Below are 27,818 nucleotides of genomic sequence, written 5' to 3' on the forward strand. Positions count from 1 at the left end.
AACTGAAAGACAAAATATATCAGTAAACAGAAAAAAACTACTTGCTTTCATAAGTACCCTATTCTGTAAGTCTGATTTTTATTTTCTTCTTTTGTGTTTCCTGCTTTTTTATTTACTCCAGTTGGGATTTCCAGATTTTCATTCCAAGAACTAACTTGCTTTGCTCTTGTTACCTCATTAATGAGCTTGAGGGCTTTCAGAGGGACGTTTAATGCTTCAAATTCAATTAGCAAGCTGTCCTGGAAGAAAAAACACACCACTGTCATTTCTAAATTAATTCTACAACCTTACAAAATTTGATGTCCACAAAAGAATGTGAAAATCATCTTAGATTATTTAGCCAGCAATTCCATCTGACAAATTTGAGATTCGATTCTTTCAAATAAAAAGGCATAGAAAGCAAAACTGCTTTCATGAAAAGAAGTGATAGCTTACACGTGATTTAAACTTTAAAAAATCAATTACTAAAAAAAACCGTCTTTCCTAGATTTACTTCAAAGTAAGAAAGGCTAATCTGTGTGAGGAAATCCAGGTGGTGTAGAGGTTAAGAGCTACAGCTGCTAACCAAAGGTGGTCAGTTCAAATCCACCAGCCACTCCTTGGAAACTCTATGGGGCAGCTCTACTTTGTCCTATATATAGGGTCACTATGAATCGGAATCGACTCAATGGCAATGGGTTTTTGGAATCTGTGAGAAAACTAAAAACTGAGAATTAGTATTAAATTTTCAAGACCATTTAATCTGTTATCTAATTTTACGGCATAGTTAATTTTTCCATCTGGAGGTGTTCACAATTAACATTTCAAAACGAAAATGACAGGATAATACGGGCCACTGCAATCGCTGGCACTTCTGACACCCACATTCTGCCAGGACAGCCGGATCCCTAACCCCGGGGCAATAAAGCAACGGGAGTTTTCAAATAAGTGGTGATGGCTCCTTCAAAAGAACAGCTCTGAATATGTTTTGAACCACTATGCATTGCACCAACCAGCGTTAGTGAGCTGAAATGGATTGGTGTTGGCCATTTTGAATTAGAAAATTATTATTATTTTTTTTACTACGCTGGAAATCGTAACTTGAAGAGGAGTGGTGCTGCATTCATCATCGAAAAGACCGTTTCAAGATCTACTCTGAAGTACAACGCTGCCAGGGGCAGGATAATATCCATACACCTACAAGGAAGAACCGCTAATAAGACTATTATTCAATTTTAAGCACCAACCACTAAGGCCAAAGACGAAGAAAATGAAGATTTTTACCAACTTCTGCCATCTGAAATTGATCAAATATGCAGTCAAGATACATTGATAATTACTTGGTGATTGGAATGTGAAAGTTGGAAACAAAGAAGGATCAGTAGTTGGAAAATATGGCATTGGTGACAGAAACAACCTGGAGATAGTATGAAATACCTTTTTTCAACAATATGAACAGTGGCTATACACATGGACTTAACCAGATGGAATACACAGGAATCAAATTGACTATATCTGTGGAAAGAGATGATGGAGAAGCTCAATATCATCAGTCAGAACAAGGCCAGGGGCTTACTGTGGAACAGACCATCAATTGCTCGTATGCAAGTTCAAGTTGAAACTGAAGAAAATTAAAACAAGTCCGCGAGAGCCAAACTATGACCTTGAGTATATCCCACCTGAATTTAGAGACCATCTCAAGATTGGATTTGACTCGTTAAACACTAATGACTGAAGACCAGACGAGTTGTGGAATGACATCAAGGATACTATACATGAAGAAAGCAAAAGGTCATTAAAAAGACAGGAAAGAAAGAACAGACCAAAATGGATGTAAGAAGAGGTTCTGAAACTTGCTCTTGAACGTAGAGTAGCTAAAATGAATTGGAAGAAATGATCACGCAAAAGAGCTAAACAGAAGATTTCAAAGGGTAGCTCGAGAAGACAAAGTACTATAAGGAAATGTGCAAAGACCTGAAGTTAGAAAACCAAAAGGGAAGAACACACTCAGCATTTCTCAGGCTGAAAGAACTGAAGAAAAAATTCAAACCTTAAGTGGCAATATGAAGTATTCTATGGGAACATAAAAAAAAAAAAAAAATTTATGGGGAAAATATTAAACAATGAAGGAAGCATCAAAAGCAGATGGAAGGAATACACAGAGTCATTGTATCAAAAAATTTGTCAACATTCAACCATTTCAGGAAGTAGCATATGATCAAGAACCGATGGTACTGAAAGAAGTCCAAGCTGCACTGAAGGCATTGATGGAAAACAAAGCTTCAGGGATTGACAATACCAATTTAGATGTTTCAACAAATGGATACAACACGGAAGCACTCACTTGTCGAAACCAAGAAATGTGGAAGACAGCTACCTGGCCAACTGACTGGAAGAGATCCATATTTGTGCCCATTCCAAAGAAAGGTGATCCAGCAGAATGCAGAAATTAACAAACAATATCATTAATAACACACACAAATTTTGCTGAAGATCATTCAAAAATGGTTGTAGCAGTACATCAACAGGGAACTGCCAGAAATTCAAGCCAGATTCAGAAGAGGATATGAAACAAGGGATATCATTGCTGATGTCAGATGAGCCTTGGAGGAAAGCAGAGAATACCAGAAAGACGTTTACCTGTGTTTTATTGACTATGCAAAGGCATTCAACTGTGTGCATCATAACAAATTATGGATAATATTGTGAAGAATAGGAATTTCAGAACACTTAATTGTGCTCGTGAGGAACCCGAACATAGACCAAGAGGCAGTCGTTTGAACAGAACAAGGGGATACTTCGTGGTTTACAGTCAGGAAAGGTATGCTTCAGGGTTATATCCTTTCACCATACGTATTCAATCTGTATATTGAGCAAATAATCTGAGAAGCTGGACTATATGAAGAGGAACGGGGCATCAGGATTGGAGGAAGACTCATTAACAACCTGCAATAGGCAGATAACACAACCTTGCTTCCTGAAAGTGAAGAGGCCTTGAAGCGCTTACTGATGAAGATCAAGGACTACAGCCTTCAGTATGGATTATACCTCAATATAAAGAAAGCAAAAATCCTCACAACTGGACCACCAAGCAACATCATGATAAACAAGAAATGGTTGAAATCATCAAGGATTTCATTTTACTTGGATCCACAATCAGCATCCTGGAAGCAGCAGCCAAGAAATCAAATGACATATTGGGCAAATCTGCTGCAAAAGACCTCTTCAAAGTATTAAAAAGCAAAGATGTCATTTTGAGGACTAAGGTGCACCTGACCCAAGCCATGGTATTTTCAATTGCCTCACACGCATGCAAAAGCTGAACAATGAATAAGGAAGACTGACTAAGAATTGACGCCTTTGAATTATGGTGTTGCCAAAGAATATTGAATATACCATGGATTACCAGAAGAATAAACAGATCTGTCTGGGAAGAAGTAGAGCCAAAATATTCGCTAGAAACAAGGATGGCGAGACTATGTCTCACATAAGTTGGCCATGTTATCAGGAGGGACCAGTCCCTGTCAAAGGACATCATGCTTGGTAAAGCAGAGGGTCAGAGAAAACAGGAAGACTCTCAATGAGATGGACTGACACAGTGGCTGCAACAATGGGCTCAAACACAGCAACGATTGTGAGGGTGGCACAGGCCTGGGCAGTGTTTTGTTCTGTTGTACATAGTGTTGGTATGAGTTGGGACAGCCTCAATGGCACCTAACAACAACAGTATGAGCTTCAGGAAATATGAGTGTTCAATAAGTATCATATTTATAACCAGTGTGGCAGACATTGCAGTTTGCTTACCCAGTAGCCATTGTCCTTACGCACAGAATTCGAATTTCTCCTGAGCAGAATGTGCCTGGTTAAAATGTTGAACGTTAAGAGTACCACATAACATAGTTCTGGTCACTTGTCACTTCTATAAGCAGGGGCCGTGTGGGGCTTCTGGGATAGATACTGTTATCCATAAAGAGGCACAGTCTTAGCCAGCTCATGCCCATTAACCTCCTCTTCTTCCTGCCGGGTTGTAGAAGAGACATCCTGCCCCATGAAGATGAAGGCAACATCCTAAGGATGGTGGACCTGGGAGCTTAGAGGAACCTGGGTCCTCTGTGACTTCCTCGAGCATTCGCAGCAGCCCTGGACTGCCTACCTTCCAATTCTTTATATGAAAACAAACCCCTACTTGGTAAGGCATTGAAGCTGGGTTTCTACTTACATGCATCCAGTTGCAACGCTCACTGATACAATCAGCATTTCCATTTTTGTACATTCCTTAAAGTTCCAATAAGAAGAATGAATAACAGGCCCACAGCTGCACGGAATCTTCCCCCCCGCCCCGCCCCCCAGTCTACTGAACAGGGTTCATTCTTCTCCAGACACGTGACTCCCTAACAATACTCAGCTCATGAGCAGGGCTAACAGGGAGTGAAGGCAGCACAACCCGGGAATCACATTGGTTTACCTGCACTTTTCCCAGTGCATTGTTTTGAAGCAATATGTGAAGATTTTAAGGGAAAAAAAACCCAGAAAATCCTGTACAAATGCCTTCCTTTATGGTAAGCAGTGGCAATACGAAGCTGGGTGCTCATTTCTCTCTCTGTGAAAAAATACGACTCATTTGATTATAGAAAACTTTTTTTTTTTTCATGAAAATGGTCCCTAATTTTCTCACGTATCCACATCTCACAGGAGGCAGGGTAAGCCCCGGGGCTTGAGGTTGCAGAACTGACTCTGATGGGGGCGCAGGTTGAATGTCCTAAGATTTCAGTCAGAATTATTATTGTTTCTGTTAGTGCTCTGGTGATGATGTTACACAAAATTTGATTTTACAGTGCAATTTTGCAAAATTCAATTTTTTAAAGGAATGCATTTTTTTTTAAAAGTTCCAATGAGGATCATCTAATTGGAACTCAAAAAAAAAAAAAAAAACCAAAAAAACCCGCTGAGTAATGAAAGTGATACTATAATATGACTGCTCTAGCCACAGAGAAAAATCTAATACGCACAAAGATTTTTATCTGTGTCTAGACCACTCGTGTTATAACATTATTTTCATTGCTCAGTTTTTTTTTTTTTTTTTTTAAGTTCCAATTAGATGATTCTTTGATCTACCTGGGCTATTAATAGCAGTCCTGGCAAGAGTTAATATCTGTTTCTAAGTATCAGACATTTCTGCCATAATGGTTATATGCATTCCTTTTAAAAGAACTGAATTTTGCAAAATTGCACTGTGGAAAATTAGGAAATGAGTGGTCTAGCCACAGAGAAAACTCTTTGTGCATATTAGCGTTTTCTGTATAAAGGAAGTCATTTTCACACCTTTACAAATAACAATATGCTCTACTTACAAAGAATTCTGGAAATAAGTATTTTTGTTAGCAAGTATTTTCTAGCTCCTGTCTATCTAACAAGGAGCTCTAGTGGCACAATGGTTAAGCACTCAGATGTAACCAAAAGGTTGGCTGTTTGAACCCACCAGCCACTCCGTGGGAGAAAGATGTAGCAGTCTGCTTCTGTACAGATTACAGCCTTGGGAACCCTATGGGGCAGTTCTACTCTGTCCTACAGGGTTGCTATAGGTTGGAATCAACTTGATGGCAGTGGGTTTAGTTTACATATTTATATATATGTAATATGTGTAGTTGCTATTTGTTTATCATGTCTCCTGTACTAGAATGTAAGCTCTACGAGGCCAGGAATTCATCTGTTCACTGCTGAATCCCTAGGGTCTGAAACAGGGCCTAGCACTGTTTCATGTGCTGGTTCAATAGTAGAGAACAAAACAGAAAAATCTCTGCCCTGTGGCACATGATAGGTGTTTGATAAACATTGTTGAATGAATTCTCAGCATTACAACCCACATCTACTAAAGCAAACATATTGTGCCGTAAGTTCTTTATAATGGGTATTAGTGACACACTGTTCGTATTAGTGTCATGTGGCTGCTGGAACAAATTACTACAAAACAACGGAATTTATTCTCTCACGGTTCTGGAAACCAGGAGTCCAAAATCAGTATCCCTGGGCCAAAACCAGGTGCCAGCAGGGCCACACTCCTTCTGAAGGCTCTGGGAGAAACGCCGTCCCCTGTCTCCCCCAGCTTCTGGTGATGGCCAGCATTCCTTGGCTTGTGGCCACATCCCTCCAGTCTCTGCCCCGTCTTCACGTGGCCTTCTCCTCTGTGCGTGAAATCTCTTTGCCTCCCTCTTACAAGTCTACATGTGACAGCATTTAGGGACCATCCCTATAATCCAGGATAACCTCCCCATCTCAAAATCCTTAATTTAATAACATCTGCAAAGACTCTTTTTCCGACTAAGGTAACATTTACAGGTTCCAGGGATCGGGACTTCATATCTTTGGGGGCCTACAACACTTCAGTTCTTGTAGCTGAAGGGAAGTTCCTACCAGGAGGATCCCAGAAGGTATCTTCTGTTTTCTGCATTTGCCTTTACCTCTCCTCGGAAAATACATGTGTTTCTGAGGAACTAAGAAATGCTATAGCTCTTTATTTTCTTATATAACTGTAGGCATTGTCTTTTCCAAAGAAGCAGTGTAACAGTGTTTTTTTTTTTTTTAATAAAAATAAAAGCAATGTATTGTTTTGCAATGGTACACTTCAATTTGAATCCAGAAAAAAAAAAGTAATGTATGAAAGATCAATAGCAATACTCACGGCATGTCAATTAAAACCACTTTAAATTCATGCATGTTATTGTCGTGTTATGTGCTGTTGAGTTGATTCTGACTCAGAGTGACCCTATGTACAACAGAACAAAACACTGCCCAGTCCTGCACCATCCTCACAGTGTAATAGTGTTTGTGACTTGTTCATGAAAGGATTGGATTATCTTCCATCAGGAAACACCCACAAAATTAAATTAATGAGCAGTGAAGGTGGTGAAATGATACTTGAGAACATTGTTTTCTATCCTGTACCAGTAGATCCCACCATGCTTTGCAGACAGGATACAAAGTCGTTAGCATTCACCACTGAGAGTCATTATCCCCCAGGTCACAGAACCAGGCTGTGACCCCGGCGTCCTTGCCAACGAACACAGTGCTGTCTAGTTTCACAGAAACACCTAGAGCCCCAGCAACCTTTGCTGTGTTTGGGAGCCAGCCCCTAGAATGAAGGGACAGACAGACGACATTAACAATAAGGTGGTTTCGGCACTGTTAAACCTTTCCTTCCCTGTGTGGTGCAAATGGTTAGTGTGTTCAGCTGCTAACCTAAAGGTATGGGGTTCAAGTCTGCCCAAAGGTGCTTTGGAAGAAAGGCCTGGAGATCTACTTCCCAAAAACCAGCCATCGAAAACCCTCTGGAGCACAGTTCTACTCCCACACGGGGGGGGGGGGGGGCGCATGAGTCAGAGTCGACTTGATGGCAGCTGGTTGGTCTAATTAAGCCCTTCTGAAATTTGGTTTGGAGACCCAGAATTTAAACTTCTCCTGCTTTTTATCCTCTTAAAAAAAAAATTTTTTTTTTTTATAACTTCACTCAAATAAAGTACTTTCACAACTTCTTTACTGGAAAAGACTATTATGGATTATTTAAATAAGGTCAAATTTAATCAAAGTGTAAAGCCAACTTATTTTTATATAATCGTATTTAAAAAAAATAGTGCCATCGTTAATGCTGACTCAGGGTGGCCCCAGGTGTGTCACAGTAGAACTGTGCTCCGTAGAGTTTTCAGCGAGGCACCTCGGGATACGCTCTAACCTTTCGGTTAGCCCTCGAACTTGTTGACCACTTACACTACCCAGGGACTTCAGTTGTGTTTAGTCTGTTGTAAAAATTTCATTCTTAAGTAATATATCGCATTGAGAAGGTCAGGCCTAAAAAAGAACAATTTGAATGATTCTTACAAGTCTTTTATTTCATTTATATGGGATTTGGGGGAATAGTGTTATTTTATTTCTCACGCTCATATTTTTTAAAAATAAAATTGTGAGTGTAAATTGCAAATTTCTCCTTTATCAGAAAACCTAGATTTAAAGAATGACGCTTTGATTCTTATTCAGTTCGTAAAACTGACAGCATAATGGGGCTGGCAGGGTGCTGTGGGGCGGAGCCCAGGGTCTCTTCTGATGGCGACTGAGGCCTGCAGAGCGAGTAAAAGTCAGCCAGTCGCTCAAGCGGGGAGACTGAGGTGTGTGTCACAGTGGGAGAAAGGCCTCCACGTGGCAAGAGCCAGGTGACAGGGGAGGGCTGAAGTGGCCCTGTGAGCGTGTTGGAGTCGGGACTCCAGAAGCCACTGAGGTTTGTACGCAGGGCAATGCCGTGCTCAGGCCTGCATTTTACAGCCATCATCCTACTCACAGCCAGAGAAGAGATTGGGGACAGAGACCGTCCAGGTGAGAGAGGGTGGCTACCTGAACTGTCGCTCAATGGGGAAGGAAAGAGGCTGACAGATTTGAGGGAGAATTCCCCTAGTGATAGTCTTGAAACAAACAGTGCAGTTAAATACTTCCACGGAGCCGTAAAAAAATTAGCGGCTGTGGTGGACGATTTTTCAAATTGCCTGCTTATCAGCCTAATTTTACATCTACAAGAACAGGCTTGAAAACAGCTTTCTCTAATCTTTATACCTAGGGTCATATGACATTAGCCTAAATAAGTAAACACGTGGGGTTCCCATGAGTCGGTCCTGACTTGATGGCAATGGGGTTAGCTTTTTCCTAACCTGTCCACACCATATAGAAACATAGTGTTAAAGCTGCTCTGATCCCAACAGCAGTGGGCGTGGAAGCAGCCAACACATCACCACCAGCCATTCTCCCGGTTCTGGGAACCAGCAGGTGAACTCACCTGCTGTTATTCTGGAGCCCAGTACTGCTCACCCCTCACGCCTCTGTCCCCCAGCATAAAGGGATGGATATGGGTCACAAGACTCACCACGGGAATGGGGAGGTTGGAGAACCTACCTCGCCCCTATCCACACCGCACACCAGTCCTCGCCTTCACCTGGGGCGACAAGGGCGGCTCCTTTGAAGGAACGAGGCCGATTTTCACGGCCCGCTGAGACGCACGCGCTGCACTTCTTCTCTTCTCCAGCAGGTGGCAACAGGCAAGTGACAAAACTGCAAAACTCTAAACAACTCAGTTCCTAGACCAGGCCAGAAGGGCACGGACATATAAAATTCCTAATTAAATGCCAGAATTGAAAATATTTTAATTTTGTTAAACTGGCATAAAATGGAAGGCCTACAAAAGGTCCTAGTGATTGCAAATACTTATGGCAGAAGCAGGAAATTTAAAATTTTAGTAAAAACAGAACCCTACCTATTATGGCTTTTTATATAAAAAGTTGATGCAACTGACCACTGCCAATGGTGAAACAGACAGGATAGTCTGAAGATGACCCCAGGAGATTACTCTAGGTTGCCTCGACAATGAGCCAGCTGTGGCCAGCGGCCTCCCTAAACCCAAAACGACAACAACACAAAACCACTGCCATGGAATTGAGTCAATTCTGACTCACAGTGACCCTGTAGGACAGAGCAGAGCTGCCCTGTAGGGTTTCCAAGGCTGTAAATCTTTACAGCCACATCTCTCCTGCGGAGTAGTTGGCAGGTTCGAACTGCCAACCTTTCAGTTAGCAGCCAAGCACTTAACCACTACACCACCAGGACGCCCATTTCTCCCAAATTCAGCTCCCTGGCTTTCTTCCTCCCAGCAGGAGGGGCTGCGACTGCCCTCAGACTCCAAGGAGTCCAGGTGCCAGGAAACTGGCTTTCTCAGACAACTCCTGACAGAGTTGGCCCCTAAGCCCAGGCAGCATGATACCAAGTAGCCTGTGTGGACCCCACTAACAAGGATGTTCACTATGTTGGTATTGAAGAAGATGGAGCAAAAGGGGAGAGATGACCTTTCCCTGGAATGCACACTTGTGACACGTCCAACAGAACACCCGGGCCCCTGCGTGCCCCACCCCATGCCTTCTCTTGCAGACCCTTGGTTTGTAATTTCCCAGTAAAGCCCGTTCCTTAATCTGTAATGTGTGATGGTGTGGGATTATCTGGAGCCCTGTTGCTTTGGTTGTTTGCCAGCTGACGAGGACACCCTGGGTCTTCCATTTTCACACTGTAATCTCTCGGGACAACAGTATGCCTGCTGTGAGAGAGCGGCCTGTGTAATCCAAAGAAGACAAATGCACCCACCATCTATTTTCTAGTTGGATGTCTTTAAAGCTCTTAGACAACACTGTTAGGATGTCAGTATGAGACTTAAGAAATCTGTAATTTCTACTTCTCCGTTCTTATCTATGGCATTATCAGCTTAATTGGTTTGTAAAATTTACCTTGACGTTTTCTGCCTCACATGTCAACGGAAATATCCAGGTTTGCTGTATGTTCCTCTGTCTGTCGTTTTGATGGGATCAATTGGAGGAAGTGAAGTCCTCTATTGGGACACCCATTTTGGTCTTCTGGCTGCTAACGAAGAGGTCGTCAGTTCAAATCCACCAGGTGCTCCTTGGAAACTCTATGGGGCAGCTCTACTCGGTCCTATACGGTTGCTACGAGTTGGAGTCGACTCGACGGCAGTGGGTTTGGGGTTTTGGTGCTTCAAATTAAATGCGTAAAAGACCTTATCAGTGAAACTGAACAACAAAGTATCATGGTTTCACAGGTCCTTGTAACAGGTTTGTGTAGGCAAAATCTTTTACCTTTGGTGTACCAAATTTATGACTGAAAAATTAAGAAAGAACAGCTCTGTAAGGTTAAATTATGGAAATCCCTACCGCACCAATATAAAAAAATGATATTCTCTTGAATGTGACTAAGGTATTGAGTTTGTGAATAACCTTGAGGGCACAGTTTATTTTTAGTCTCACCATGTGACTAAATTCCATTATTCACCAGCTGGTAATCTCTTTAACATGTAAAATTACACAAAAGCTTTACGAGTTATTTTTTTCACTTTTTGATACCTACCATACTGTAAGTTTAATTAGGTACTTTTTCAGAACAAGAAATTAGACTTTCAGACAGGGCAGTTATAGAAAACAAACTATTTCCAAAATTGGATAAGGATAATCTTGGTACTTAAAAAATAAAAGATCATGCTAGCTAATATAAACTAAAATGGTTGCTGATGTTGTTAGCTACAGAATAGAACCGCTCCACAGGGTTTTCTAGGCCTTTCAGAAGCAGGTCGCCAGGGCTGTCTTCCAAGGCGCCTCTGGGTAAGTTCAAACCATCAAGCTTTCGGCTAGTAGTCAAGCACTCAATCATTCCGGCCACCCAGGGGTTCCTACTGAAATTATCAGACCTATGCGTTTCAGTAATAATTTTAAAAGAAGTAACGGCTACCATTTGCACATATCAAGGCAATGGTTCTATTTTTTAACTTATTCTTTGACTCACAAATGGAATCATACTGTTTTATAATTTGCTTTTTCCATTTACAATTTATCTTGGACCTTTTTCCATCTCATTCTTTTAAAAGACTATGTAGTATCCCAACACACGAATATCACTGTGCTAACCTTTTTTTTTTTTTAAACCAATTACCTATTTCCGGGTATTAGCATTGCTTTCAATCTTTTGCTATTATGAACTGTTGTTGTTGTTGTTAGGTGCCGTCGAGTTGGTTCTGACTCGTAGTGACCCTGTGCACAGCAGAACGAAACACTGCCCGGTCCTGCGCCATCCTTACAATCGTTGTTATGCTTGAGCTCATTGTTGCAGCCACTGTGTCAATCCACCTCGTTGAGGGTCTTCCTCTTTCCCGCTGACCCTGTGCTCTGCCAAGCATGATGTCCTTCTCCAGGGACTGATCCCTCCTGACAACATGTCCAAAGTATGTAAGACGCAGTCTCTCCAACCTTGCTTCTAAGGAGCATTCCGGCTGCAATACCTTACAATAACATCCCCATACATATGTCTTTGGGCCCTTGAATGATTATTTGTGTAGGATCAGTTGCTTGAGGTAAAATTGCTGAGTCAAACAGTATGAATGTCCAGAATTTAATAGATCCAATAGTCTTCTCCAAAGTGGCTGAACCACTGTATATTCTTGTGTAAACACCGCATCAGACTAAAGCAGTGATTTTCAGATTTTTGTTACTTGGAAACCCTTTCCTTAAAAGAAATTCTTGTCAGAACCGAGAATGAAAGCAGAAAAGGGGCTCCGCTCAGGCGGAGCAGACATAGGGTCAGGTGTGCGGCGCCCCCCTGGAGCTTCCTGGTGCACAGTCGGATACCGGCAGGGCCTTCTGTTCCAACACAAAGATTTGCAAGTATGCTTGACTGGCTGAGAGTAGAACTAATATGGTTTAACACCTGAAAATTATCGTAAAATCCCTAATTACACTTCAGTTTCAGCTACAATCTTCAGTAAGTTAGTCTCAGCACGTTATACGTGTTCGTTCATTGTTTTCTTACCCTCCTTTACAGGGAGACTGTGATTGAGGCTAAATTCTGTCCCCTTTAGAAAGCCGGAGTTCCATCTTCATCTTAGTTGTTCTAAGCCTATGAAACCTAACTTGCTATCAGTGCTATCAGCAGTTTCATGTTTCCCTTCCCTTTCATTTTAATGAGATAAGGGTAAAATGCAATGAAGTATTCAAATGATTGCACAAACTGATTGACAAAGACGGTGACTACCAATACTGAACTACAATACTTTTTCACAAATAAAGTGCCCACGTAAATAACGTGCCCACACGTATAACACTTGGGATAGTGCGCTGTCGAAAGGGGGGTGGTGTGGTTGGCAGAAAACATATAGCGTGCATTATTTGCTTTAAAAATACAGTAGAGCTCTTGGTTGTACTGTTCAAAATATAGTAAAACCTGTGAAAGCCGGAAACTGTATTTAATGAACGGTGGCTTGGGGTGTGAATGCGTAATACACAGAAGGGCAGCTGGTAAAATTTTAAAGCACCACCTACAAGTACTCGGTGACTCCAATGATTAAAAAGCCTGATTTTCAATTTTTTTCTTAGTAGTTTCTTCAGATTTTAACAAGTCCGTTGTTTCCAGGGAAACAATGAAAGCAGACTGCACTTGGGTTAGGGAGCCAATCTTACAAGTAGTCTTCAACAATGGACTCCCTCTCGGCGCTGTCCCTTCAGATCTAAGCTTCTGCGAGGTTCCTCTAGACGGCCTCCACGTCTCCTGATTTTCCAGGAGGCTCAGTTTCTTCTCTAAACCTTTTCGTTTTTATTCTAGGTTTTTGTCATATTGAAGAGAAATCTTCTAAGGTTTATTTCAAGGCATAGTTTGGCTTATTATTTTTAGCCAGTTATTGTCCCTCTTTTTATAATTTTATCATGCTTCTTAAAAGCATTCAGAAATCCTGGCTCTCAGAGACAATGATGGAACACATTTTAACTTTCTAAAAGGAGCAGATCCTTACTGTAAAGGGAGAAAAAAACCATCAGGAGAGGCTACACATAAAGCTAGAATGACTGTGTTCACTGATTCAGCAAAGAGCTTGAGCACCTGTAAAGAAATGTGCTCGCTGCTAAGAGGGTACAGAACTCACGGTCACCACCCTGAGCTTTCGGTCTCATGGGGGCAGGCAGACACACACCCCAAAAGTTTACACAATGATATTAGGCAGCATATGAGTAAAATGCGAAATATGTGACACAGACTGTAGCTGCATAGGAGTGCCACACCTTCAACCCTCAGTTCATTATGCCCTGGTACTCGGTCTAGACTTCACACTCAGCCATTCCAGTTAGGTCAGCATCTCGGATCCTTTGCCCACTTGATCTTTCATATCTGCCTTACCAATCCCCCAACCTGAGTTAACTCCACTGTTTTCTCAGCTTACTCTCCCAGGGTGCTAAGACGCCTATGTGGTATCTCACGGTAGCTCTTCCAACGTTTTCTACTCTCTTGGAGGCCCTGATCCCAGGAGCTCCTTCATCTCAGTGGATGACCTGACTCCACCCCCTCCTTTCCTGAAGGGATCAAGGACTTCTCCCTTGATTTCACCTTCCATCCTTCCCATCTGAAATTTCCCTGATCTGCACACTTCCTTTCCAAAAATAACTTCTCCACCCTTCTCTCATGATCCTGTTCCCTACAAACTTCCTCCAGAATCTGACCAAGCGATGAGTCCTGCTTTCCCTGAGGGGTCTGCAATCTCTTAGTCTCCTTTGGCTTGTTCCCCTGAGCTCACAAACATGTGTAAGACTCTCCTATTCCCAAACCTTCTGCATGAGTTACCTACTGTTGCTTAACAAGTTACCTCAGGGTGAGGTAGAAATTAAGAAACAAACACTTATTATCTCACATTTCTGTGGGTCAAGAATTTGGAAGCAGCTCTGCTGGTAGTGGCTCTGGGTCTGGATCTCTCCTGAGGTTGCAATCAAGATGTCAGCCGGGGCTGGGGTCATCTGAAGGTTTGACTGGGGCTGGAGAATCCACTTCCACGATGGCTTAGTCACGTGACTGTTGGCTGGAGGCCTCGGTTCCTTGTCAAGAGGGCCTCTTCATGGGGTTACCTGAGTGTCTTCACGACATGCCAGCTGGCTTCTCCCAGAGCAAACAATCCCAGAAAGAAAGCAAGAGGGTAACTTCAATGCCCTTTATCACCTAGTCTCAGAAGTGCCACCGTCTCTTCTGTTTTCCTTTTTTACAAGTCACTAAACCCAGCCCACACCCAAAGGGGAGGAATTAATCTCCACCGCCTGAAGAAGACATTTCAGAAAAAGTTTGTGGACATATTTCAAAACTACCACACCCCTCAGTGATTTGGAAAACGATGGTGAGGATGGTTGTACAACTTGAGAAGTATAATCAGTGCCACTGGGTTATACACGTCAAACTGCTGAGATGGCGAGTGTTTTGTTATGATATTTTCACACACACACACACAGCAACAACAACTACCACAACTCTCAAATAAACCAGTTTTCAATCCTGCTGGTCCTTCAAGCTACTGCTCTGCTCTGCTACTGTCTCAGGGCCACTCTCTCAACATAGTCACCTACCCTCACTTCCCTTACTTTCTCACGCTCAACGTTCCACAGTTGGCAGTCCGGACTATTATCCACTAACTGAATATGCTGCTGTTGGGTGTGGCATTCAAAGCCCTCCAAAACCTAGCCACAGCCTACGTTCCCATCTGTCTCCCCCACTTTCCCTTTACACATCAGCCGGTTGGACTTCTCACCATTCCCCAAACATACCCTCTGCTTTCTCACCTCTCTGTCCTTGCTCAGATGGTCTTCCTCACCAGGAGGGACCTCTCCTTACCTTCTCATTCTCCAACACCCAGCTCAAATCCCACTGGATCCCAGAAGGCTTCCTTGATCTTCCCAAGCAGAAGCACTCCTTTCCTCCTCTACACCCCTGGAGCACAGTGATTGTCCTCCCTCATGTTGGCACCCCACTTTATACTGTTTTAGAATTGGTAGACATCTTTGTATTCCTTTCAGCACCCCAACAATACATTGCTCATTTTAAATCCTTAATCTTTTTCGAATGAATAAATTTACCTAAATCATTACGATTTTATTTCACTCTCATCAAAAGGCAAATTAAAGTCCTTTAATCTCCATCTCTGCTAGATTAATATATTGAGCTAAGGGAAACTGCAGAGTAGTCTTCACTAAAGAAGAATACAGTCTTCTTTCCTGTTATTTGGACAATTTTAATGGACTGACTCAAATTAAATCATGATTATTCTCCAAAAAGCTTTGCTTCTGAGATATGTTTGCCTATAGTAGTTTTACGATTCCTGGTCAACATGAAATTTCCATGGAAACAGATTGCACACGCTGCAGAAGAAAGGACCTGAATTGTGTTTGAGCCACGTTTTATTATCTCCATGGAGCTATTTGTGCTAAATATCTGAGTGTTCAGGGAAACTATAATTTTGAATCACCTAAGTAAAGGCACAATATTTAATGCTTTAAAAAAAAAAAGGCAATATCTGCTATTTAAGTATTTTTGTTAATATCCTGAAATAGTATAAAAAGCAGTTTGAATATTTTTTGAATCACACATTAACAACAGCAAATAATATTTCCCTTTGGCCTGTTTGCTGGGCAGAAAAGGGAAAAAAACGAAATGCTCAGCGTGGTCTACAGATGACGTGCCTCCACGCCTTGCACTTGGTTACTGGCCCTGGGATTCTGGAATACTTACTTCACGGTCAAGGTTACATGGCTCACGATCAAGGCAAGTGGAGGGGGGTGGGCAACAAGGTGTCTAAAACAGAGACAGAAAGCAGGAATCAGAGAGTGTGCTGTCAGCAAAAAGGCAAAAGGTAATTCATTCTAAGCTGCCAATACAAGTATTGCTCAGTTTGTTAACAAAATCGCGTTTTTATTTATAAGTCAACCTCAGAAAGTCAATTCCCCCAAGGCTTAGTTACCCTAGATGAACTTGAAAATGTTTCTAGATCTAAAAGTCTGAGGATCAGATCCTGCAAAAGGGAGCGATAACAATCCCCTAACTCCAGGGTAAAGGCACTACCAAGAAACAACCTTAAATGCCCCCAAATAGAAGAAAAGTTAAAACTACGGTATTAATTATAGCTTTATTGGGCACCTACCATATGCCAGGTGTTTTATATACACCTCCTTATCTAACTCTAACAACCCCGAGAATTTGGTATGTTACAGACGGCTGAGGCTGAGAGAGGCTAACTGCCGTGAGCCACACTGCTTGTATTTGGGGACTGGAATTGGAACCCAGGCTTGTCTAAAAAGCTCACGTTCTTCTAGCTACATTATACTGATGCATCAACATGAGAGAACATTGGACAGCCCTTAAAATAATAAATGTGGTGACACTATCAATACAGAAGAAAATTTTAAGTGTAATATAATACAAAAATATAGTCAATGGTTGTGCCGACAGTCATGCTCTGCTTGACATTCATGACTCTTTCTGTGAAAAAGAAATAGGATGCGATGTGGTTTGGATGTTGTGTGAACACAACCCTAAAGTGCAGGCAATGGCATTCCCTGTTGTTTAATAACCTTTTGTTTCCCTTCCAAATCTTTGCCTCCCGCTGCACTCTCACCCGTGCTGGTTTTGCTGCATTTGGAAGCCACGAGGCACCTCGTGGGAATATTTTTGAGAGAAAATTAAAGAGAGAGAGAACATTGCAACACCCAAGAGACACGCAGTACAGGAGACTGGATGCTGCTGCCTACAAGTGGAAACATATACTGTATACAGTAAACTTTTTATTTGTTAGTAGGGAAAGTTCACCTTAAAAAATCGATGGGAAGTACAGCACCTACGTAACCCAGTACCACAGGCATTTGTTATGACTGTCAAGATATACGTGTTGTAGGTTATACACATTCTGTACCATTATCTGCCTGGTAGCACAATCGCTTTATATACAGGAGACGTGGGATACATGTGTTGGCGTGGGAAGCTGTGGCATTGGCTGTGCGGTTACAACTGCTGTGTCCTGTTCTCTGATAGAGATTTCTGAACTCTGCTATAACCTTATGGGACAACAGACGTAGAGGACGTTACGTAGCTCCTGACTGTATATAAAATAATTTATACAGGGGAACCCAGAGAAAATAAAATTGTTGCCACTTTAGAATAGTGAGATCATGTTTTGATAAGTTTATACCTAAGTATTTTATTATTTTGAAGCTATTGTAAATGTTTTTTTTTATTTTATTTGAATTCCAATTGTTCATTACCAGTATGTTTTTGTTGAGTGCTGTCAAGTTGATCCCAACTCATAGCAACCCTATAGGACACAGTAGAGCTGCCCCATAGGATTTCCTAGGCTGTTATCTTTACGGGAGACAGTTCCCAGGTCTTTTTTCTCCCGGAACTGCTGGTGGGTTCGATCTGCCTACCTTTTGGTTAGCAGTGGAGCGCTTAACCATTGCGCCACCAGGCCTCCTTTCATTTCTAGTATATAGAAATAGAATTGATTTTTATGTGTTGGACCTTGTATTCCGCAACCATGCTTAACTCACCAGTTCTAGGAAGTAGTTCTTGTTTTTACTTTGGTAGATTTCTTGGGCTTCTCTTCACAGACAATCACGTCATGCTCAGACAGGGAAGGTTTTTCTTCCTTTACGATCCGTATGCCTTTTATTGACCTGTGTCCACTTCCGGGCAGAAGCTTTAAGAGCTGGTCGTTCACAATGTTCTCTTTTCTCTCTGCCGTGGTGATCAACAACGTTCCACTGCAGCTCGACTGAGAAATAAATATCTTGAGAAAATCCCTGAGATTTTGGGGCCGTTTGTTACTACAAATAATTAACCTATCCCGATGGATATTCCTATACATGTTTTGCTTCCTCCCAACTTACCTCCCTAGCTTCTTCTCTCCCCCGTTTCCCTTTTTTGTGCTCAATTTCTCCCTTCCTGTGACTTGTATTTCACCACAATCCTGCCCTTGGAAGTTTGAGCAGATAAAGAACTCAACTCAGAAACAACCAACCAGCCTGGAGCCTTGAAGGTTTTTGTTCTTGTCCTACAAAGTCCAGATCGCTTCTGAAAGACACCTGGGCATACTGCCTCCCAGACCATCCACCAGAACCTAAAAGTAACCATTTCATATAATTTTTACATTTAACTAGCTTTTAATCATTAACTTTATGGTGAATATTTTTATAACAAGTTTAATTTACGTATCATAAATCCAACAATTACATTCTATTCTATGCAACAATACTAACATAATGTTTGAGATGGAGGATTTTAAAAATGTTTCTCTGTTCACTCGACGAAAGAGAATGTCAATAAATAAACCTTCTTTAATTCTCTTCCAAGTTTGCAAAGAAATAATTCCAGTGGGTTCCATATCGCTTTAAGGTTCAGGTTCCCGGGGAACCCCCTAGAGATTCTGACTCAGTAGGTATTTGGGAACCACTGAGTTAAACATCTGTGCATAACCAGTGTAACTGAAGCAGAGATGTTTAGAGCTCAACCCTCAAGCTGTAGAACTGCGCCATAGGGTCTTCTTGGCTACAGTCGTTACAGAAACAGATCGCCAGGCCTTTCTTCTGCACATCTGCTGGGTGGGTTAGAACTACCAACCTTTAGATTAGTAGTTGAGGTTTTCCATCATCTCTTTCCACAGATGTAGTCGACTTGATTCCTGTCTATTCCATCTGGCGGGGTCCATGTGTATAGTCGCTGTTTATGTTGGTGAAAGAAGGTATTTGCAACGAAGAAGTAGTTGGTCTTGCAAAATTCAATCATGCGATCTCCGGCATCATTTCTATCACGAAGGCCATATATTCCAACTACTGATCCTTCTTCTTTGTTTCCAACTTTTGCATTCCAATCACCAGTAATTATCAATGCATCCTGATTGCATGTTCAATCAATTTCGGACTGCAGAAGCTGGTAAATATCTTCAGTTTCTTCATCTTTGGCCTTAGTGGTTGGTGCATAAATTTGAATAATAGTCGTATTAACTGGTCTTCCTTGTAGGTGTATGGATATTATCCTATCAGTGTTGTACTTCAGGATACATCTTGAAATGTTCTTTTTGATGAAGAATGCAACATCATTTCTCCTCAAGTTGTCATTCCCAGCATAGTAGACCATATGATTGTCTGATTCAAAATGGCCAATACCACTCCATTTCAGCTAATGCCTAGGTTGTCAACGTTTATGCGTTCCATCTTTGACAATTTCCAATTTTCCTAGATTCATACTTCAGACATGCCATGTTCTGATTATTAATGGATGTTTGCAGCTGTTTCTTCTCTTTTTGAGTCATGCCACATCAGCAAATGAAGGTCCTGAAAGCTTGACTCCATTCGTGTCATTATGGTTGACTGAGGAGGCAGCTCTTCCCCAGTTGTCTTTTGAGTGCCTTCCAATCTGGAGGGCTCATCTTCCAGCACGATATCAGACAATGTTCCGCTGCTATTCATAAGGTTTTCACTGGCTAATTCTTTTCAGAAGTAGACTGCTGGGTCCTTCTTCCTAGTCTTTCTTAGTCTGGAAACTCAGTTGAAACCTGACTGCCATGGGAGCCCCTGCTGATATCTGAATACTGGTGGCATAGCTTCCAGCATCACAGCAACACACAAGTCCCCACAGTACGACAAACTGACACGTGGGGGTTTTTAGGAACATAGTTCATAGTATATATGAACTATGTTATGCCAATTGACCTAGACGTCCCCTGAGACTATGGTCCCCAGCCTTCAGCCCCAGTAACTCAGTCCCTCAGGGTTTTTTGGATGTGTCTAGGAAGTTTCTACGACTTTGTCTTGGTCAACTTGTGCTAACCTCCCTCCCCTATATTGTTTTGTCTTTCCCTTCACCAAAGTTAACATTTGTCTACTACCTAATTAGTGATTTCCCTTCCCTTGTAGCCTTGAAAGATGGTTTTTTGTGTGTCAACCTTTTCTTGAGTTTTTATACCAGTGGTCTCATACAATATTTGCCTTTTTTAATTGGCTTTTTTCATTCAGCATAATGCCCTCCAGATTTGTCCACGTTGTGAGATATTTTACAGATTCATCATTGTTCCTTATCATTGCATAGTACCCCATCGTGTGTATGCACCATAGTTTACCTATTCATTTTTTGATGGAAACTTGTTTCCATATTTTTGCTATTGTCAGCAATGCTGCAGTGAACATGGGTGTGCATATGTCTATTCATGTAACAGCTCTTACTTCTCTAGGATATATCCCTAGGAGTGGGATTGCTGGATCATATGGTTCTTCTATAGAGGTATTTCTATTTCTAGCTTTAAAAGAGGCGCCATATGGTTTTCCAAAATGGTTGTACCATTTTCCATTCCCACCAGCAGTGCATAGGAGTTCCAATCTCCCCACAGCCTCTCCAACATTTCTTATTTTCTGTTCTATTAGTGCCAATCATGTCGGGGTGAGATCATATCTCACTGTAGTTTCAATGTGCATTTCTCTAATGGCTAATAGTTGCCCTGCTTTTAACATGGGTACGTGCACTAGCGGTAACTGTAAAAAATGTTTCAGTTATATATACAGTAGCTGCGACTCTGGTTGCAGCTTTGAGTATTATACTTCTATACTGAGCTACTCAAGGACAGTAACCACGTCTTATCTTTGAGTCCTTAAGGTTTTAGCATAGGGTTTATCACACAGTATGCAGTCCATAGTGTTTGAGCAAATAAAAAGGAACAAAGCTAGAAATTTATCCTATAAATTTGCTCCTATACACAAACGCGGTACGTGTACTGAAACGGAAGTTTCTATCCTGGGAATCTGGAGAAAAGTGGAACAGAAGCTCCCTTAAGTGACCTCCACTTGACTAACTCAACTGGATTAACCAACCTTGTCCATTCCGTCCGTCAGACCAAGTGATTACAGCCCAGGGCGAGCTGACCCTTTGTGGCTGTAAGCGGCTACCTCCTAATGCACCTGGGGACTGGTGCGCTCACAAGGTGAGCTGTCTGCTCACCAGGAGTTCCTGACTGGTCCCATGTGTGTGTCAGCTGTGCTGGTCCCTGTGAGTCCGTAATTTTACTCGGTATTAGAAAAGTTGATTAAATACAAGTTACAATGAAGGGCCATCACCAAAAACCGCTGTCAAATTAGGTTTGGGCAAGGGGTTAAAAAAAAAAAAAACACCCTGTAAAAATCTAGAATTCTACACTTGTTTCACTCCACAGTATCTTTCAAGTTCTTACTCTACACTGAAGAAATGAAAACTCGCAATAATGCACAACGCATTATGAGTGTGGTTTAGGGAGGTATACTGATCAACTCCAGAGAACCCGAATTCAAAAGGTCTCCGTTCCACAGCAAAGGACTGGCAGATAAATAAACGTACCTCATTGAAAAGAAAAGGTCTCCTAGCGCCCTATAAGACAGAGCAGAGCCTCCTGCCAACCCAGTCACACTCGTCCCTGGGGAGCGGCTGGGGATTCGAACCCAAAACTTGTCGGTTAGCAGCGAAGCCACGAACCACCGCGCCACGAGGGCGCTGCAGCTGCTTCCGGGAACAGGACCCGCCCCTGCGCCGTGGAGCCCGAGCGCGCCCCGCCCCGGCGGCTCTCCGCCGTCCCGCGAGGCCTGTGCCCCGCTCCGGGGGGGCGCCCGCAGCTGCCCGGCCGTTTCCCCACCCTCCGCCGCGGTACCACGCCCGCCGGGGCGCGGCCTCGGACGAAAGCCTCGCGGGACTCCCGCCGCCTGGTAATTACGGGGCGAGGAAAGCGAGCCCACGCCGCCTCCGCCCACTGCTCATTCCCGGCCGCCCAGTTCCGGACGCTCGCCCCCGCAGGGCCGGGGAGGACTACGGAGCGAGGGAGCTGCGCATGCGCAGCCCCGCCCAGTTCCGGGACGCGCGTCCCCGCAGGGGCGGGGGAGGACTACCGAGGGAGGGGTTTGCGCACGCGCAGTCCTCCTTCCGTGCCGAGCCGCCAGTCTCCGCAGGGGCGGGGGAGGGCTGCGGAGCGAGGAGAGCTGCGCATGCGCAGCCACGCCCAGTTCCGGACGCCTGTCCCCGCAGGGACGGGGGAGGGCTGCGGGAGCGAGGGGAGCTGCACACGCGTAGTGCCCCCTTCCGAGATGCCCGTCCCCTCGGGGCGGGGGAGGACTACAGAGCGAGGGGAGCCTGCGCACGCGCATTCCCCCTCCCGTGCCGCGACGCCCGTCCCCGCGGAGGTGGGGAGGACTGCGGGCGTCCCCGCAGGGGCGGGGGAGGGGTACGGAGCGAGGGGAGCCTGCGCACGCGCAGCCCCACCCAGTCTTGAGACGTGCCTTTCTTCAGGGGCGGGGTGAGGCCAAGGGCGCCAAAGACGCTTGCGCACGCGCACTCTCGCCTGCCGCCGCGCGGGCAGGCTCAAGGCGGGCCTCGGTTCGCAGCCCGGCTTCTCCCGGCCTCCCGCCCCAGTGCTGAGCGGCCTCCAGACACAATAGCTACCTTGCAGACGTTCCCCTCGCCGCCTCTCCCCAAGCCGCCCTCTCTAGACTAGCCTCTCTAGGAGCAGCCTCGAAGCCCCTCTTGTGTGTTCGGCCGGCAGGGAGGAGCGGGAAAGGCTGTTCCACATTTTCAGGAAAAAGCCATACCCTCACCCGCCCCCACATGCATCTCAGGATAGAAAAGTCCCCAGGCCGCGCTGAGGATAATGGAGATATGTTAAAGCAAAGATGAATTCGTTTTTGTTAGAAGCGACGTTATTCATGAGGCATCTGCTCGCTACCCAGAATTCCCGAGTTTCCGGGGCGCGTTTCCGGTCGCCGGTCCCTGGTGCGGTCGGGCGCCTCCGGATCCTGCACCTCGGCCCGCCCGGGCGGGGTCGTCCCCACGCCCCTCCTGCTTCCGCGACCTGATTGTTTCCTTGTTTTTCTAATTGCAAGAAAAATACCTGCTTTTAAAACATGTCTGCTCCCCGTAAAACTGTCCTACGTAAAGATACATAAAAGAAAAACCCACAACCTGGTCACCCAGAAATAACAATGTACTGGTATATAAACTCAGAGACTTTTAGCATGTACTCGTGCAGGTGTTTGTTTTTTAGTAGTAAAATGTGAACATATCCTCGCAATAATGTCCCAGATTTTCCAAGTAAATTAATAGCAGATAGGTAGTCATTTTTAATGGCTGTGTCGGTATCATAATGTGTTCAACCAATCCATAAATTGTTGGGCTTTTAGGGTTTCCAGTTTTTCACTTCTGTGGGCAATATAAGCTTTTTCATGTAAATCTGTACATATCCTCGATTATTTCATTGTAATAAATTTGCAGAAATACAACTATTGGATCAAAGGGAATGCACGTTTGTAAGATTCTGGAAGATGTTACCAGACTGTCACCTAGAAAGATCTTTATTTACTAATTTTCCACCAACAGAATGCCTGCTTGTGTCTGCATCTCCTTACTCATCTTGGATGTTGTCAAGCTTCCTAATTTTTATCATCTTTTTAAGAGGCTCTTGATTTAATTTGCATTTGGTTCCATAAGTGTAAAATTTAATGTCTTTCATATATTTATTGGTTCTAATTTTGTGAATTGCCTGTTCTTGACTTTTGCCTATTTTAGAGTTGGAGTACTCTTTTTTTCCACCACCTGTCTGTCAGTTTGTCTGCAGGTGGTGGTTTCCGTGTGATGCTGGGCAATGTTCCGCTGCTATTCATAAGGTTTTCACTGGCTAATTCTTTTCAGAAGTAGACTGCTGGGTCCTTCTTCCTAGTCTGTCTTAGTCTGGAAGCTCAGCTGAAACCTGTCCTCCGTGAGTGACCCTGCTGGTATCTGAATACTGGTGGCATAGCTTTGAGCATCACAGCAACACCCATGGAAGAAGCAGTCAAGAAATCAAATGATGCATTGCATTGGGCAAATCTGCTGCAAGGACCTCTTTAAAGTGTTGAAAAGTAAAGATGTCAACATGAAGACTAAGGTGCGCCTGACCCAGGCCATGGTATTTTTAATTGCATCATATGCATGTGATGCTGGACAATGAATAAGGAAGACCGAAGAAGCAACTGACACCTTTAAATTGAGGTGTTGGTGAAGAATATTGAATTATACCATGGACTGCCAAAAGAACGAACAAATCAGTTATGGGAGAAGTACAGCCAGAATGCTCCTTAGAAGCAAGGGTGGCGAGACTGCGTCTTACATACTTTGGACGTGTTGTCAGGAGGGATCAGTCCCTGGAGAAGGACATCATGCCTGGCAAAGAACAGGGTCAGCAGAAAAGAGAAAGACCCTCAACAAAGTGGATTGACACAGTGGCTGCAACAATGAGCTCGAGCACGGCAACAATTTTAAGGATGGCACAGGACCAGGCAGTGTTCATTCTGTTGTACATAGGGTCACTATGAGTCAGAACTGACTCGACGGCACCTAATAAGAACAACAACAGCACGATGGCGGATGTTATGCATTGGTGTTTCAAATACCAGCAGGGTCACCCATGGTGGATAGGTTTCAGCTCAGCTTCCAGACTAAGACAGACCAGGAAGAAAAGCCTGACAATCGGCTTCTGTAAGTTAGCCAGTGAACACCCTATGGATCTCAGAATATTGTCTGAGACTTCTTCTTGCACACTTGGGACTGATCACTGGAGAAGGACATCATGATTGGTAAAGTGGAGGGCCAGTGAAGAAGAGGGAAACCCTCTCTGAGACGGATTGACACAATGGCCACAACAAAGAACCCAGGCATACCAACAGTCATGAAGATGGCACAGGACTGGGCAATATTTTGTATTGTCTCCATGAGTAGGTGCCAGCTCCATGGTAACTAACAAACAACGAAAACAAAACTCGTGTTTAAAAAAACATTACACATGCTTTTTGTATGTTCGAAGTATTAACCTTTGTCTGAAATACAAGGCCCCTCCCTGTTTTTTTTTCATCTTCTAATTTGGCCTATGATGTTAATTTGCTGGAGAATGTTTTTCATTTTTATGTGGGCATACCTATCAATCTTTTCTTTTGTGTTTCCAGCTTTGGTGTGATGTTTACCTGTATGCATTTTCTTCTAATATTTTTAGGCATTACTTTTTTGTATTTCTATATTTAATCAATCTGATATTTATTTATGAGGAATAAGGGAAGACTCTACCTTAATTTTTTTTTTTCCTAAATGGCTTACTAGTTGCCCCACACCATTTATTGAATACTCCATCTTCCCTATTGATTTAAAACACGACCTTTATAAAACACTAAATTTCCATATATACTTTCTTTTCTGTTCCATTGATTTATCTCTGCTGGGCAGTAATATTATTGTTTTAATTAATTAATATAGCTTTAAATTATTTTTAATTTCTGGTAGTGCAAATCCCACTCAATAGTCTTTTTTTTCCCACAGTATTTCTTTAAAAATTGTCTTAAAATATATTTAATATGTATAAAAGAGAATTTTATATGTCAGTTAAAAAACATAATAATATGAAAGGAACCCCCCCGCCCCGGATTGTTCCCAATAACTTGCATCAGTCTGTGTCCTCTTTCTGCTCTTTCCTCACCATCTCCCCCAAAAGGTATTTCTCCCATAAAACCAAAAACCAAACCCAGTGCCATCGAGTCAATTCCGACTCATAGTGACCCTATAGGACAGAGTAGAACTGCCACATAGAGTTTCCAAGGAGCGCCTGGCGGATTCGAACTGCCGACCCTTTGCTTAGAAGCCATAGCACTTAACTACTACACCACCAGGGTTTCCATTTCTCCCATAGTAACTTTAACTTCATTTTGTCAAGTTAAAAAAGAGTTGTGATTTTGATTGGAGTTGTATTAGTTTGGTAGATTAGGGGAAATGGACATCTTTACAAAGGTAATAAATACATAGTTTTAACTGAGTGTTTTTTTTGTGTGTGTGTTAATTCATTTAATCAACACAACGGATCTATTATATCATCCTCATTTTACAGATGAGAAAACTGAGGCACAAGGTGATTGAGAAAGTTGTCCAAGTTTAAGGAGCAAGTGGTGACGTCCAAAGTCAGACCCGAGCGATTCGGCCCCAGAGCTTTTGACCTTAACCACTGCGTCGTGTTGCCTCTCGGCAATGTGGAGTCTGGTCGTCTGTAAGGGACGTGCCTGTGAGTTTGCCACCTCCGCCTGCCCAATCCCAGCCTGCATCTTTATCCTTTGTTAATGAGCCGTTGCCCTTTTGACCCTATTCCTCCTCCCCTCCTTCCACTGCCACTGCGGATTGGGCCGGGTTAGGTAGAAACCGAATTTGGGACAGGCCAGTCAGTCTGTCTCCCAGAAATCTGCATTTCGTGTTAGCTGGTCTCTTGACCTAGAAAGTGATGGCACAAGGGCAAAGCTGGGAGAGACGTTTCACCCATGTGCAGGGGGTACAGAGAACACAGGCCCGCAGAGAGGCAAGTGTAGAGAAACAGAGATGGAGTCCTGTGGGCCCAGAGAGAGGTGGTGGGGTAGCAGTCTGGGATTCCGGGGCCTTCTAAGTCCTGACTTGCCCCTAGTAAGGCCCTACTGCCCTATCTTCTCTTGGGGGTCTCCACAAGGTACCCACTCTTCCTTCAAATAAACTCTTTCAGCTTAAGCTCAATTGGATGAGTTCTCTTCCTTTTGAAACCAAACATAGAGGGTGGCCCTCTATTTATGCAAGTTTTCTTTCAGCTTCCCGGTAGCATTTTCACTATAAATCCTGTACAGTTTTTCTTCAGTTCATTCCTAAATATTTTAGGTAGTCCCCCCCCTTAACAATGATAAGATCTGTTTATTGTTGTCCCTTTACATCTTAATCTAAAAAACTTATACTTTCATTGGCTGAGACTGTCCAATGTCAGGGGCTTATACATGTGACTGTAGTCTTTCAAATGTGTTCCAAATACTACGTTTCCAACTAGATATATTTTTAATTTGTACTTTCAGTTGTTCTGGTGATGAGTCATGTGAGGATGACAGTGATTCATCTGGTGGAAATGAGCCACAAGGATGCCGAGGAAGGATGGAATTTCCTATAACTGGGTTTAAAAAGAAAGTGTATGAATAGGCAGTTCCAACAATACTTAGCCTATATTAAAACATAAGAAAGCTATTTTCAATAAGATACAACTTGTGTCCAATTTTTCAGGTACAAAGCAATAAAACAACAGAGGGCATTGTTTGCGTAAATACTTGGAATACAGTAGCCAAAGTAGAGACGAAGAGAAATTGATATCTCATCCTTAATTCAGACACATACTCCAAACCCCTGGGGACAGATGTGTTTCGGAACTCAGAGTTGTTGGGATTTTGGACAGGTGTACAGGGCACAGGGCATATTTTCTGTAACGTCTCAGTGGGGTCTGGAGCAGCATCTTGTAATCAAACACATTAATATTTATGCAACAAAATATGTTAATGTTAACTCTAAAAAGGAAAAATAAAGGCTAGAAATGGCTACACTTATGTTCAGTTCAGACTTTGCTGTCAAATGAGTTTGCTGCAAACTTATGAAAAGCTTTT

General features: G+C 43.0%; 2 long non-coding RNA genes across 6 annotated transcripts; one reads left to right on the top strand and one right to left on the bottom strand.

Moving 5' to 3' along the window:
• On the bottom strand, window positions 1-22,155 carry LOC126068059 (uncharacterized). 5 transcript variants are annotated; one of them, XR_007515532.1, is made up of 4 exons: window positions 21,718-22,155; window positions 16,096-18,130; window positions 10,287-10,549; window positions 1-239 (listed from the first exon to the last, which is right to left on the bottom strand). It is a non-coding gene; the product is annotated as an uncharacterized LOC126068059 (long non-coding RNA). The 5 variants fall into 5 exon arrangements; XR_007515529.1 differs by lacking the exon at window positions 1-239 and having other exon boundaries at window positions 7,356-10,549; window positions 16,096-16,158; window positions 17,907-18,130; XR_007515530.1 differs by lacking the exon at window positions 1-239 and adding an exon at window positions 7,356-9,066.
• Window positions 21,944-27,768, top strand: LOC126068061 (uncharacterized). The gene is made up of 3 exons (XR_007515533.1): window positions 21,944-22,079; window positions 26,270-26,440; window positions 27,243-27,768. It is a non-coding gene; the product is annotated as an uncharacterized LOC126068061 (long non-coding RNA).
• Window positions 27,769-27,818: the final 50 nt, after the last annotated feature.

This window comes from Elephas maximus, chromosome 26, assembly GCF_024166365.1.
Source record: "Elephas maximus indicus isolate mEleMax1 chromosome 26, mEleMax1 primary haplotype, whole genome shotgun sequence".
NCBI classification, from domain to species: Eukaryota; Metazoa; Chordata; class Mammalia; order Proboscidea; family Elephantidae; genus Elephas; species Elephas maximus.